We start from the raw sequence: 13612 nt of genomic DNA on the forward strand, positions 1-13612 counted from the left end.
TTAATTTTTTGTCTTCATTTTCACCAACTGCAACAAATTTTGGGAAGGAGAGCATCAATTCAATTCAACAAGATATGACTTTCCTGATTCATTCCACATAATAAAAGACTGGCCTGCTGCATATTACTGCTAGAATCACATCTTCATGTGGAGAAAGTCATGTGATGGACATATCATATTTTTGTTTTGAGCTTAGGTCTTGAAGTGGTGGGAAGTGCACTCCTTGCGAAGATGGTATGAATTTCTCAGTCTGCCGTCACAAGTCACTATTGGATGAGGATGGTCAATGTCAGTTGTAGGAACTGAATAGAGTCATAGGTAGATACACCTCTGGTAAATGCTTTTTTTTACTTTCATATAAAATGTATAAAAGTTCCTTACACCCACATTGACATCAGTCAAAAGGCATGAAAACAGGCATACAGAATAGGTGATGTGATTAAAAAATGATTCCAAAACTAGAACAAAAACTTGATTGGTTAAGAACATGTAAGGGTTAAAAGTATTGGGTGAGACTCCTAATAGTTAGCAATACTAGAGGCTTTGTGATTAAGTGGAGTCGTAGAGACGCTGAGTGGTGGCCAGCCGATCAAGCATTGTGCAAACATACCTACAAAGAACCAAAGGACCATGAAAGCTGAGGACTGGACTGTAGATGTCATGTTCCACACATGACTGTCAGAAAAAGACAGAGTGCTGACATCACAGGCTTATTCAGCAGATGACAACCATGTGCGATTGGGCTTTGTTTTGTTGGAAAAGGGAATCGGGCAGATCTGTTATGAAACTTAGTGCGATCGTGGATGAGGTATCTTCAAATTAGTGAAATGTGTTGAAACTACTCCTAATAAGTAATAGTGGAACCCATCATTACTTCCTGTTGGGAATGTTGTCTACCATTGTCTTCATATGTAAATCTCAAGATAGAACTGGGGCTCATCCCGGAAGAAAGTGTCTACTAATATTCAGCAGTCCAGGACATTTCCAGTGTAAGGAAGTAACAAATCTGCAAGTCATTGGCAGTTAAGTTAGTTGCATGCATTACATGGTGATCCACCGAGGTATCTCCATGTTCATACCGTTCTGACCTTGACATGGGTCCCATGATATAATATTTTGAGCTGTCTAACTGATGATGAACAAGTAGATTCCTGTCAAACTCGCTCAGTCGTTTGCCCAACCAAGATACACTATATGGCCAAGTGTTTCTGAATGCCTGATCAGTACAGCTGTATAAGCTTGTTGAACACCCCATACCAAAACAGGGACATTAATATGGAATTGAACTTCTGTAAGAGCCTCCACTCTTCTTTCTGTGAGAATCTGAGCCCATTCAGTCTAAAGAGCATTTGTGAGGTCAGGTATTGATGTTGGACAAGAAGGCTCATAATTGGAATTCCATTTCCTTCCAAAAATGTTCAGTAGGGTTGAGCTCAGGGCACTGTGTACACCACTCAAATCCCTCCATGTCTTTATCGACTGGGATTTGTGCACTGAGGAATAGTCATGCTGGAAAAGAAAAGTGCCTTTCCCAAACAGTTGCCACAAAGTTGGAAGTGCACAATTGTCTAAAACAGGGGTGTCCAACCCCAGTCCTGGTGGGCCGGAGTGGCTGCAGGTTTTCATTCTAACCCTTTTTCCAATCAGCGAACAGTTTTCCCTGCTAATTAACTCCTTTTCCCTTCATTTGAACAGCTCTGTTTTTAAGGATTCAGGCCTCTGAATTGATTTGTTTCTTCACTAAAGCCAAACAAATGAGATGTGAAACGAGCTGACAGATGACCAGCTAAACTGGAACGTCAAACTCCAGCCAATTTCAATCCAACCAGTTTCTTAATGAGAAGTCATTACTGAATATCAGGACTTGTTGCTGCTCTCATTCTACCACAGCAGACTGTTAATTTTCTCATTTTTTTCTAAGACCACCGTCAAGATGTTTTGGTGACCTGAGCAGACCAACATGACTGAGACCTTTACCTTTCTTTATTTTTAGGTTAGCTGGTCATGTGACAGCTTGTTTTGTGTCTCATTATAGTTTGGCTGCTCATTAAGAAAAAAGAAACAGCTAAGGAGCCTGAGTCACGTCAATTAAAATTAAGGCAAAAGAAGTGAATCAGCAGCAAAAACAGCACTCACTAATTAAGAAGATGGTTAGAATGAAAACCTGCAGTCACTGTGGCCCACCGGGACCAAAGTTGGACAGCCCTGGTCTAAAATGTCTTTGTATATTGTAGCATTAACAGTATCCTTCACTGGAACCAAGTGATTTAGCCCAAACACTTCTATTATCCCTCCTTCACCAAACTTTACAATAGGCACTATGCAGTCTAGATGGTAGTGTTCTCCTGGCACCTGCTAAACCCACATTTGTCCGTCAGACTGCCAGAGAACATGTTTCCACTGCTCCAGAGTCCAATAGCGGTGTTCTTTACACCACTCCAGCTAATGTTTGGCATTGCACATAGTGATCTTAGGCTTGTTTGCAGCTGCTCAGCCTTGGAAACCCATTTCATGAAGCCCTCGATGCACAGCTCTTGTCCTACTGCTGCTCCCAGATGCAGTTTGGAGAGCTGTTGTGAGTGATGGGTTCACCAATCGGTGTACCAAGGTCTGTGAGTTTCCATAGTTTGCCACTTTGCAGATAAGCTGTTGTTACTCCTCAATACAGTCGACCAGCAAAGATCTAACAGAGCAGAAATTGACTTGTAGCAAAGGTGGAATCCTATGGCAGGGCCACATTTAAAGCCAGCTCTTCAGTTTGACCCATTCTACTGTCAGTGTGTGTCAATATAGATGGCATAGCTATGTGCTTGATTTCATGCGCCTGTTAACAATGGGTGCGGCTGAAACACCAGAGCTCAGTGATTTGGGGTTGTGTCCATATACTTTTGACCATATAGTATATGTGTCTCTAAGGCTTTTTTTGTGTGTTGAAATGCCACAAAAATCATTCCAGGATCACTGTGGTGCGATTCTGTCTGCTTATCGCATTTCCTGGTGATCCTGAAGCAAGACCACCTAGTGGTATTTAAAGAGTAAAGCAGATATACAGACCTAACATCTGTATGTCTGGCCCTGCTGATCCTTCACACCATTTTTTTCCATAAATTTGATAGGGGTCAAGAGTTGATACTATAGTTGTGTTTCTTATTTTATCATTTTTAAAGCCAAGAGGTGTGTGTGAAGGTATTTTTTACTCTGCTATTGCATAAGACAAGTCATTCTTCCTGAGCTAGCTTTGATGACTGTTTTCCAGTAAATACATTAAAATAGTAAAAACCACCAAGTAACGTTCAGCAAATTTACATTTTTGTACTGAGTAACTCTAAAAATGGCTGGCTTAATTACTGTAAAGCCATTTTATTAATTGTTTTGAAAAATGTTAATTAACACTGGAAAGTACAAGTTGGCAATGGTCTACCATGAAATCACCTGCAAACCTCACAATATGTATAAGCCTCCATTTTTGTATTTTATTAACAATTATTCAGCAAGCATACCTATCCATTATGACTTACAAATTAAATATAATAAAGACAATCTTTTAGGCAATGGTTCAAGTGCTGATTATGACACATAACAAAAGATGCTGAGCAGGATGTTAGTGCTGCTACTTATGTTGATTCTAATAACAGCAATAACAGAAACGTGAATATCAGACGTATCACTATGATATCAGTTCAATCACTCCTCCTGAGCAGCTGATGTGTAATAAGAGACTTCTCTGTGACCCTGAATTGAAGTAAGTGAGGTATGGGAATGTTATGTTTTGGAAAATCATTCTGTAACGTATACTTAAGTCAATTGGCTCCAGCAGACCCCCGTGACCCTGTAGTTAGGATATAGCGGGTTGGATAATGGATGGATGGATGGATGGATGGATGGATACTTAAGTCAGGTCTTAATCGATGAATGTGAGTGAAGTGCAACAGAGAGCTGGCTGGAGTGCTGATTCGAACGATTCCACCAACTTCCACATAGTCGGGCCCGAATTCCACTACACCCTTTGAGGAGGGGCAGCGGGCAGCCCCAGGCGTCTCTCCTTTGTTCGACATGCCCACCTCCCGAAGCACCCACCAGTCACTATAGTTTAGTACAGCGCCTTTTAAGCCGATTAGGACCTGCTCGCTCCGAATGTTTAAATACGCGCACCATTTGAGAGAGAGATGAGTTCAGTTTTTCCCCTGATGAGTCACATTCTCAGCGTCTCAATATGATTAATTAAGCGTGTCTGAAAACAAACACTCCAAGTATTTTTAGATGTTTAATACCATGGAAACTATGCTTGTTTGTAAAAAATGTATTTTTTCGTCGTGTTTATTAAGCGCTATTGCCCGCCCACCTTTTCCCTACTATACCCGGCCTGCGATGGGCGGCGTGCCGGGCACTGGGGATTCGGCGGTCAGTTGGCACATCGCGTCACTTCCTCTGTTGCTAACACCTGCTGCGCCCGTAGCCGAGCCTCAGGACTCGAGCACTCCAGCTGAACAGAAGCCCCGAGCACATGCGACTTTGATTTCATCGGCAAATAACAGTCGCTTCAGTTGTTAAGGTTCCATTTTTTATCCTTACTGTGTGGATTTAATTATATACAGACAAATATCTTTTTAAAGGAAACAATACCCATAAACAGCACTTTAACATGAATTAGACACAGGTTCAATTAAGGGGCAACCAACTCTGCGTTAGGCATAGAACGAGAGGCCTAAGTCTGGCAGAACGTCTTTAAAGAGTTCTTTGTCTTAAAGTTCTGGCCCTAAAGCGCCGCCTAATCAGTTCCAGTTGTTTTTACACCGTCTTCAGTTCGCCATGATAGTCTGGTTTGCATTAAGGATGAAGAAAAAAAAAGTTAATAACATTTTGTATGACGTCGCTATCGGCGCTGTGCGGCCAGTAGCCGTTAGCGGAGGCCACGCTGGTGTCTTTACCGAGTTGGCCGCCCACACATTGAGGTGGTATGACTTACACCAAATAATGAACTAGTATCTGCCTAGTAAATTACATAATATATCGGGTGCTTTATATGCCACCTTCCAAACCATAAGGGCGGTGTGGTGGCTCTGAGACTAGGGATCCGCGCCGGCAGTCAGAAGGTTGATGGTTCCAATGCTGTAAACGCCAGAAGTGACAGTACTCCGTTGGGCACTTGAGTAAGGCCCTTAACCTGCAATTGCTTTGCCATGGGTATGACGTTAATCTGCATTCAGCCCTGAAAGCAGGACCTTCAATTTACTTCTAAAACTTGGGGGTTGATGGCTGGATTGACACTCCAGCCACCATCAAAAAACCTGACACTGTTTCAGCCTGTTGCTGAAGTGTCACCTACTGCACTCAGGTCCCAATCCAGGTGGTTCATCGTGTGAAGAGTGCGACAAATCGCTTATCAGTCCATGCACCACATCTCTCTTCCTAAACATATTCTCAAAGCAGTTACTGGAGCAGAAACTGTGCCATGAAACAACGCGTTAAATGTTGGCTGACGAACATTTTTTATCAACTGGTTATAAAAACAAATATTTGGGCCCGGGTATCACAAACGTGTATAATAAAAGTATAAGTAATGAATTTTATGGAAGAAACGCCGCGCCCAAAGCCCCAGTGCCACCATACCCCGCCTTACCCCCAGTACTCCAGTAATGGCACTCTCCACGCCAGCGTAGCTGCTAAAAGAATTAGGCTGGGAGCTGGCAATGAAACACACAATAGAGAAACACACATACAGTGCAGAATGAAGGCTTGGAGCCAAGCGGCTCATTGATAATCACAGAGTGCCATGGCCACAGATCATATGATTTATCCATAAAACCTTACTTCAGACTTTCACAGATTCTAGCGTAATTTAGTAGAAAAGTTAAGGGTAATAAATTAATGTAAAGCAGAGCGGGCATGCAACTGGAAAGAGCAAACACCAACACGTCCACAAATATCCGCTGGATGTGTTTGATGTTCTTTAAACAATGTACTGTAAAAGCAAGCAAGACTAAATATAGGAATGGTAATAATGAAACACTGAGAAGTGCTGGATTGTGACAGTTAAAACCGAAAAGCAGTTACACACAACTAAAATAAACAAAGCTCCTCATTCAAATGTCCAGAGCCAATTTATCGGCTCTAACAGAAGACTGTTACGCCATCTGCTGGCCACTACAGTAAGTAAAACTGACTGGAAAGCCGACAAACGTTAAACGGAAAATAAACGATTTTTCATTATAAAACACTGAAGTGTAAGTATTCAAAATACAATTACCGTGCTAAAACTATATTTCTTTTTTCATGCATTTTAATAGCGACTTCAAAATTTAAATTATACCGACTTCCATTTTTTAATTTTATTTCTGATATATTTCAGTAACTCAAACTGTAAAGCACTATCGGTTTATTAAAAAAAAAGTATGCAAAAATAACTACGACTCAAAAGAGCAAGCGAGCAAAAATGAGTGGGCATTGAAATGGTGAAGAAATCAGAGAAAAGCTGCGTTTGTCATAATGAGCGTGCGTAATGTCATGCAGTTATTTAAATGAATAGACGCAGACGTACTGGGCTTTCAATATCAGTATAGCCTGTGGTTTATTAATATTCCGTGGGTCGCAAGTTATGTTTTACCATTACGTAAAACTAGAGAACAACTGGGACGTGTTTATTACACGCACATATTTCATATTCTATACTGCCATTGCAGTTAAGATTTGTATAGTTTTTATCTGCCTGTATCACCTTATTTTGATTTTGCGTCCATATATTTGAAGATTACATCATTTTTGCTTGTGAAATTGAAGTGAAAACCTATAATGTATCTTAAAGTATGCCGAATCAAGTACTCGAATATTTTTCTATAGTAAAAAAAACTGGCAGTGTTGAAACAAATTCAGCCTGTAGTTAAGAGTGACTGTAGACACACTATGCACTTTATTTTACGTTTCATTTTAAGTTTATTTTTATATCAGTATATTCTCATCGACCTTTGTAAAATTAAAAAATAATAATATCAGGTAGCGCATAGTGATGGCCGCCGCAGCGAACTCCCTAAGCACCTGTCCTATTCCGAGGTTTGCAGAATTAAGCTTTAATCACCCCAAATGAGCAAACTGTAGCTGTAGCTGTCGGTCAAGCGCATGGAGCTTTATGTGCCGATCCGCGGTTTTCCACTTCTGTTATCTCCTACATGAGTTTCACTTTTCTCCGCGTTTTTATTTTAATGACAGTTATAATTGCATTGCGATTTTCATTTTAATAGATGATTTATCACGTATAAAATACTTTCGATTTACGTATTTTTAAGCACAGAGAGTGGCACGAAATAACAACGACAATAGATATGAATTAAATTATGTAGCGATTTATTAATTTATCAGTTGTCTTGTCTCTTCATTTTGTTTTCTGGAGTGTTCGCGCACAGTCAAGACGTGTCAGTTAGATAACGTGTGGAAATGCTTGAAGTCCACGGTGTCCCGACGGCTCGCGTGCTGCACCTTCAGCTCGCAGTCCTGGGCTCAAAGTGCGCGCTCCGCATGAGCGGCTCTCTGTAAACTTTGAAGATTTAAATAGGAATCTGTAGGCACACTGACTAACGCCACACTCCCAGCATTAAAAGTGATATTTCTTTATCGATCGACTTCGCACTTCGGGTACACATTTTGTGGAATTCAAATATTTAATTTGAAAAAGCGGTAGATACAAAAGTAACGAGCGCAAATTATCGTTGGATCGTTTCACTTATGTAGCGTCCCACCAGGCAAAAAGAGTAATTTGAAATAGAAAATTTCTTGTAAAATATATTGTAACATACACATTTCCAGCAAATAATGTAGAATTATATCGCAATGAATTTCACTGAATACAAATTAAATCAATTGTTAGAACATAGTAATATTAAAAACTAGAAGAACCCATTCAATTTATCCATCTCCATTCGTTTGGTTGATATTTTGTTACAGCAATTTTTGTAAAGGTCGTCTGGCATGCCTTTATTCAGAACAGAGTGAAGTCGATATATTAAATTACAGATTTTTTATTTGCCTACCTTATTTACCTCAAATAAAGTAACATGCATGATACAAGTGCAAATGAATAGCTTGATAACGTTTTCAAAAAGGGGATATAAGATGAATGTTATATTTCTACACTACAAATCGAAAAAGGGGGTGGGGGGATAAGACGAAGAATGGCTGCCTAGATTAACGAGCAGTATTTTCCAAATTTCGTATTTGAATCGGTTTGAGTAACCTTTGAAGGGCTGCGCATGGATTAGTGTTTGTGATTTGAAATAAAAGGCAACAATATTCATCACAGTTTGAAGTGTACCAATAAAGCAATCTCGTCGGTGGCCTGGCTTAAAACGCCTCACACATTTATAAATAGAAAACCATGAACATAAATACACACACACACACACATACACACACACACACACACACATATATATATATATATATATATATATATATATATATATATATACACACACACACTCCTTTATAGTACCCATATTGCACGTAACGGTGGTAAACAGGTAAATATGCTTCCCGACGTTTGATATGTTACCTTAAAATTATTTATGGAAGTCATATATATGTATAATTTGCATTGTATCGCAGTTAATAGCGTTGCTGCTGCACGGGGTTAAGAAAGTGGAATCAAGTCTTGGATGGTTAAAATGTCTTGCCCTGAAGACAAGTAGGTTAAGTTAATTAGAGCCTCTAAACTGCCCCAGTGTGAGAGTTTGCGAGCGAACCAGTGACCAAATGGCGTGTGTGGTCGATGACTGCTGCTGCACTGCATTGAATGAAAAAAAGATGGAATTACAGAGTGTGTAGTCCCACTAGTGCATTTGGATTCCAGATTTTATGTTAACTCAATGGCATACGTGTTATATGCCACATATAGTCCTACAGTCAAATATAGAGTGGTTGTAGGAGTCATTTAGCTTTTACCTAATAGATATTTACATAAAAATATCGAGTATGTGAATCTAAATTGCACGTAACTAAACATTTCTCTTTTCATCACACAACTTTTATACATATTTTGTCCTTTTTAAAATTGGCTGTACAGGAGAGTGTTGTTGACAACGTTATAAACGTTCGTTACAGATCGCCGAAACATATACTTATTTTAAAAAACATTCACTTATATATGCAAAGAAAACGTCTGTTTTAAAGCTTTATTATACTAGTTATTTTCTATCTATCTATCTATCTATCTATCTATCTATCTATCTATCTATCTATCTATCTATCTATCTATCTATCTATCTATCTATCTATCTATCTATCTATCTATCTATCTATCACAAAATAACTTTCCCTTGTCTATCTGGGAGACAAAGCTGTACACGTAAAACTCACTCTTGCAGGAGTCTTTTGTAAAATTAAATTAATAAACCTTTCTAGATTTTTTTTACAACTGGCCCAAAGTGGCACGAGATTTCATTTGATAAATGAAATAATTGTTCAAAATGATTAGTTGAGACAGTTGAAGTATAAATGTGTCAAGTACAGCTTGCCACTCTAAGGAGTGTTTATAGCGCCCCGCTAAGCGCCGCTCCTATACTTTATGCCTGGACCTTTGCTTTGCTTTCTCCACCGACGAGCCCTGTTGATTAACAGGCAGCAAGCAGAGAGGTCGCGATGTATTTGTGGGACACACAACATTGTCAATTCGGGTGTCGCATTTGCTGAAGATTAGGATAATGTCCCGGTCTTTGTGCCGATGATTTAGAACTGGAAAAGCAAAGCAAATCCTTGGCGAATGTAGGACATAAACCGATTAATGGAGTATACGCTGAGTTAACGATAGAATGGGCAGTGCAGGGTACAGGCCGCCGTTCCCACAGTTTTGTTTTTTCAGAGCCCACGTTGCGTGATTCAGTTTGCTCGACTGTGATATTTTTTTATGTTGACTTATGATAATAGTTGCTCATAATCCTATTGGGGTCATATAATAACATTGAGTGAGAGATGATAATTACTTAATAGATAACCCCCAACAAAATTGCAATGCATAATTCTTGCATGCAGTGTATAAATTCAACCAAGAACTGGTGTTCAAGTGGGTTATTTGTTCAAATGACTAGCATTTCCATCTGTGCAGCTCTAAAAAATTCAGAACTCTTGGCTCGGTACTGACACGAAACGCAAAGTGTGGAACCCCTATCGTGACGGGGACAGAGAAACGAAAAAAAAACCTCCTGCACCTTTCCTACTCAGAATCATAACCGAAATATTTAACCATTAAGGAGAATAAGCGTCAAGTAAAAACGAATTTCTAAAGAAACGAGAAAATATAGAACAATGTGCAATCACTTAAAACATAAATATAATATCGCCGTAGCTCCCTTTTTTCATATCACATATTTAAGGATGCGGAGAGCCATCAGCTCAGCCATGCACACCACTTTGGGTGTTTAGCTTGATTTTAATCACAGTATGTATTTAAATATGTATGAACTCTTGCATGCATGTATGTATGTGTGCTTTTATGCATGTACTTATTTATGTGTGTATGCATGTACAGTATATATGTATTATGTTTGTAATTATGTCTGTGTGAATACCTGTATGTGTTTATCGTGTATATATGTATGTGTTTATGCATGCATGTATGTATTTATTGGTCTACATCAAGGTTGGATGATTCTTTTTGATGGACGGTGTGGTAATTGCTGACGCATGTGAGTTACAGAGAAGGCTCACTGCGGCCCCCTGAGGTGAAATGCAGCACTGTGCCCAACACCATACCAGCTCCTCGGTCTTTTGTACCGCCACTAAGGACACCTGTGTAGAGGTTCAACAGACAGCAGCCCTATTACAGTACAATGACGAGCCAAACTTCAGCGTAATTCAGTTGAACAGAGTCTCACTCAAATCCATTAATGCTCAGTCTGCACACATTTTTTTTCTTTCACTGGATATAGTGTTTCAGGATCCTTTCCTAAGCCCCCGTAATGGTTAATGCTAGCTTCTTGGCACCGAGGCTCGCTTTAGACGCGCAGGAAACAGTTCTGAAAAGCGGAGAACAGATTTCTGAACAGGACCTCAGCCAATTCAACCATCTGCTTCGAGTTTCTCCCCGATCGCAAAGCTGTCGTCTCCGCACAAGGCCATGCAACCCTAAAGGCTGGCAAGCACTTCTGAGGTACCTGGCTGCTACCAAAAAGCGTCAGAAAAAAAAAATAACAATAAAAAGAGCGACGAATCAGGTGGGCTTCCTTGGCTGTGAGCAGTTCTCCATATCTGAAGAGTTGGGCGCCAAAAGCAAGCTGTTTTGCGTTTGTAACCTACAGCCTGTCTAGGATCGATCATGTTCATTCCAAAAAAAAGGTGGCTTTTCCTTCCAGTATACAATACATCACATCCATCCATTCATTATAGAATCTCATTTACATTATAGTGTCTCTCAGGAGGAGTGTCTGTCACATTAGTATCAGAAGCAAGGCAGACCGGTCCCTGAAAGGGAGGCTAGTCAATCACAGGTCACATTCAGTGACACCAGGCCATGTTAAAATCCTCAGTTCACCTCAACAGTTATAACACATAACATACAAATAACATATACAGTATTTACAACAATAAAGTAAAATGTCCTTAATTTCCTAAGTCCCAGAGAACCAATGAAGGCTTACGGTATAGTAGCAGGGCATGATTTTCCTGAATTGTGTTTGTGTGCTTCTTGTGACTCTTAAGGAAAAATCAGACACAAGACTTGTGCTCACATTCAAAAACTGACCGACTTATCTTTAAGATGTGACTGTCGCTGTGCTTTTATATTAGCTTTGTCATGGTCTGCCCTTAACCCTTTGACTATACTGTCTTGCTTGGCTTTTGTTTTCCTGTATTGTGTGTGTGAATAAATGTATTACTGTTATTTACCTGACATCTTTACCCAAGGTGACTTGCAGCACTTCACAGATACAGTTGGTTACATTCCTTTTGGTTTTCCAATTGGAGCACAAGCAGGTGAAGTGACTTGCTCAGGGTCACACGATGTCAGTAGTAGGATCTGAACCCACAACTTCAGGGTCTGAGGATCAAAGTTTTAACTGCTATGCCACACTGCCTTTTACTTTTTATTACATTTTTAATATTGCATAATACATATCAGTCATGAATTTCACTAGAGTTCTATTAATTTTTACCAGATCATTTAGAAATATGTGAATCGTGGCAATTTTACACTTGGTTCTGTACCTCTATAATGTGAAAGAGACACAAAAGGTATAAGGACTGATTTAGTTTAATATACACTATCGTTACCGAGGGTTGCGGTGGGCTGGCGCCCTGCCCAGGGTTTGTTTCCTGCCTTGCGCCCTGTGTTGGCTGGGATTGGCTCCAGCAGACCCCCGTGACCCTGTAGTTAGGATATAGCGGGTTGGATAATGAATGGATGGTTACCGAGGATTCTGCCTGCAATATTATGCCTTTATGTATTGGAGTGTCTTTCTCAGTGTACTCTGTTCCAAAACAGTTTATTTACACTCTACCATTCATTTTTATGTTTATGTACGTGGACTAGTGGATTGTTAAGGTTCTTACTTTCAGTCACAAAGTCAGTGTTCGGGAAAGATGAATCTATGATTTAGAGTTTGCTATGATTTAGAGTTTGGAACCTTAGCTACTGCTATGTGTTTGCCAGCTAGAAGAAACACATTGTCACTGTTGAGCTGATGTCATTCAGCCAGTCTATATTTTAACATTAAAATCTTAAATCTTTTTAATATAATTCAGGGTCGTTTGGGGAGAGAGCCTATTCTGTCACATTCAGGCTCAAACATGGAATAACAAGTTAACCTAATCAGCATGTGTTTGTGGCAGTAGGTGAAAAACTGAAGGAAAACACATAGAGACACTGGGAGAACATGCAGACTAGAAACAGACAGTTACAGGGGTCAGGTTTCAAGCGCAAAACACTGGATCTGTGAGGCAGCAGCACTAACTACTAATGTATACTTTTTTATAGTGCATACAATTCCAAGGCCTGTTGTCTCCATAATTGTGCAATAGGAGCCTTGCCAGGTGAAGTGACTTACTTGGAGTCACACAGGAATCACTGGCAAGGCATGGACCTTGTGATTTACATTCAAACACTTTAGCTTTTAGAGGGTTACTCTGCCTGCTGACAGTAATGCAGCTGTGCCTAGCTATAAAGATTATTGACTTGGGAGCATGCAGTTGTTTGCTTTACTTTATATGATGCCTTCCATAATGGTCGACATCCCAAGGTGCTTTATATATACAGTACACTTGGTTAGATATTTCCATAAAATGTGCCCTGCCAAGTGCAGAAACTTATCCAAAAATGAGAGGGTATAAAGGTTGGGGACAGGATTGACCACCTGGACATTCAAAGTCTGATAGATTAGTTATTAGGATTCAAACTGGCCTGCTGAGATAACAGCATGTGTGTCTACATGGGAGTGGCATTTTGAATCAGAGAAATGAAGTCACTTTTTGTTTTATATATCATCTTTTATAGGGCACTTCATTGTTAGAGTGCATGTGCCTCATTATTCTGTCAACGAAAGGGGTTAAACCTGCAACACTTCACAGTTGCAGTTGGTTACATTCCTTTTGGTTTTCCAATTGGAGCACAAGCAGGTGAAGTGACTTGCTCAGG

The 13612-nt window shown here is 39.9% G+C and overlaps 1 long non-coding RNA gene across 4 annotated transcripts in view; it reads left to right on the forward strand.

The window, feature by feature from the left end:
• LOC127526120 (uncharacterized) overlaps nucleotides 1-13612 on the forward strand; it is a 160921-nt gene that overhangs the window by 79866 nt on the left and 67443 nt on the right. For 2 of the 4 annotated variants that reach the window (XR_007933740.1, XR_007933741.1), the window contains exon 2: nucleotides 197-318. The exons of the other annotated variants lie outside the window; for them this stretch is intronic. This is a non-coding gene — a long non-coding RNA (uncharacterized LOC127526120). The remainder of the gene's footprint in view (nucleotides 1-196; nucleotides 319-13612) is intronic. 4 annotated transcript variants of the gene reach the window in all.

The sequence above is a fragment of the Erpetoichthys calabaricus genome, chromosome 17 (assembly GCF_900747795.2).
Source record: "Erpetoichthys calabaricus chromosome 17, fErpCal1.3, whole genome shotgun sequence".
NCBI classification, from domain to species: domain Eukaryota; kingdom Metazoa; phylum Chordata; class Cladistia; order Polypteriformes; family Polypteridae; genus Erpetoichthys; species Erpetoichthys calabaricus.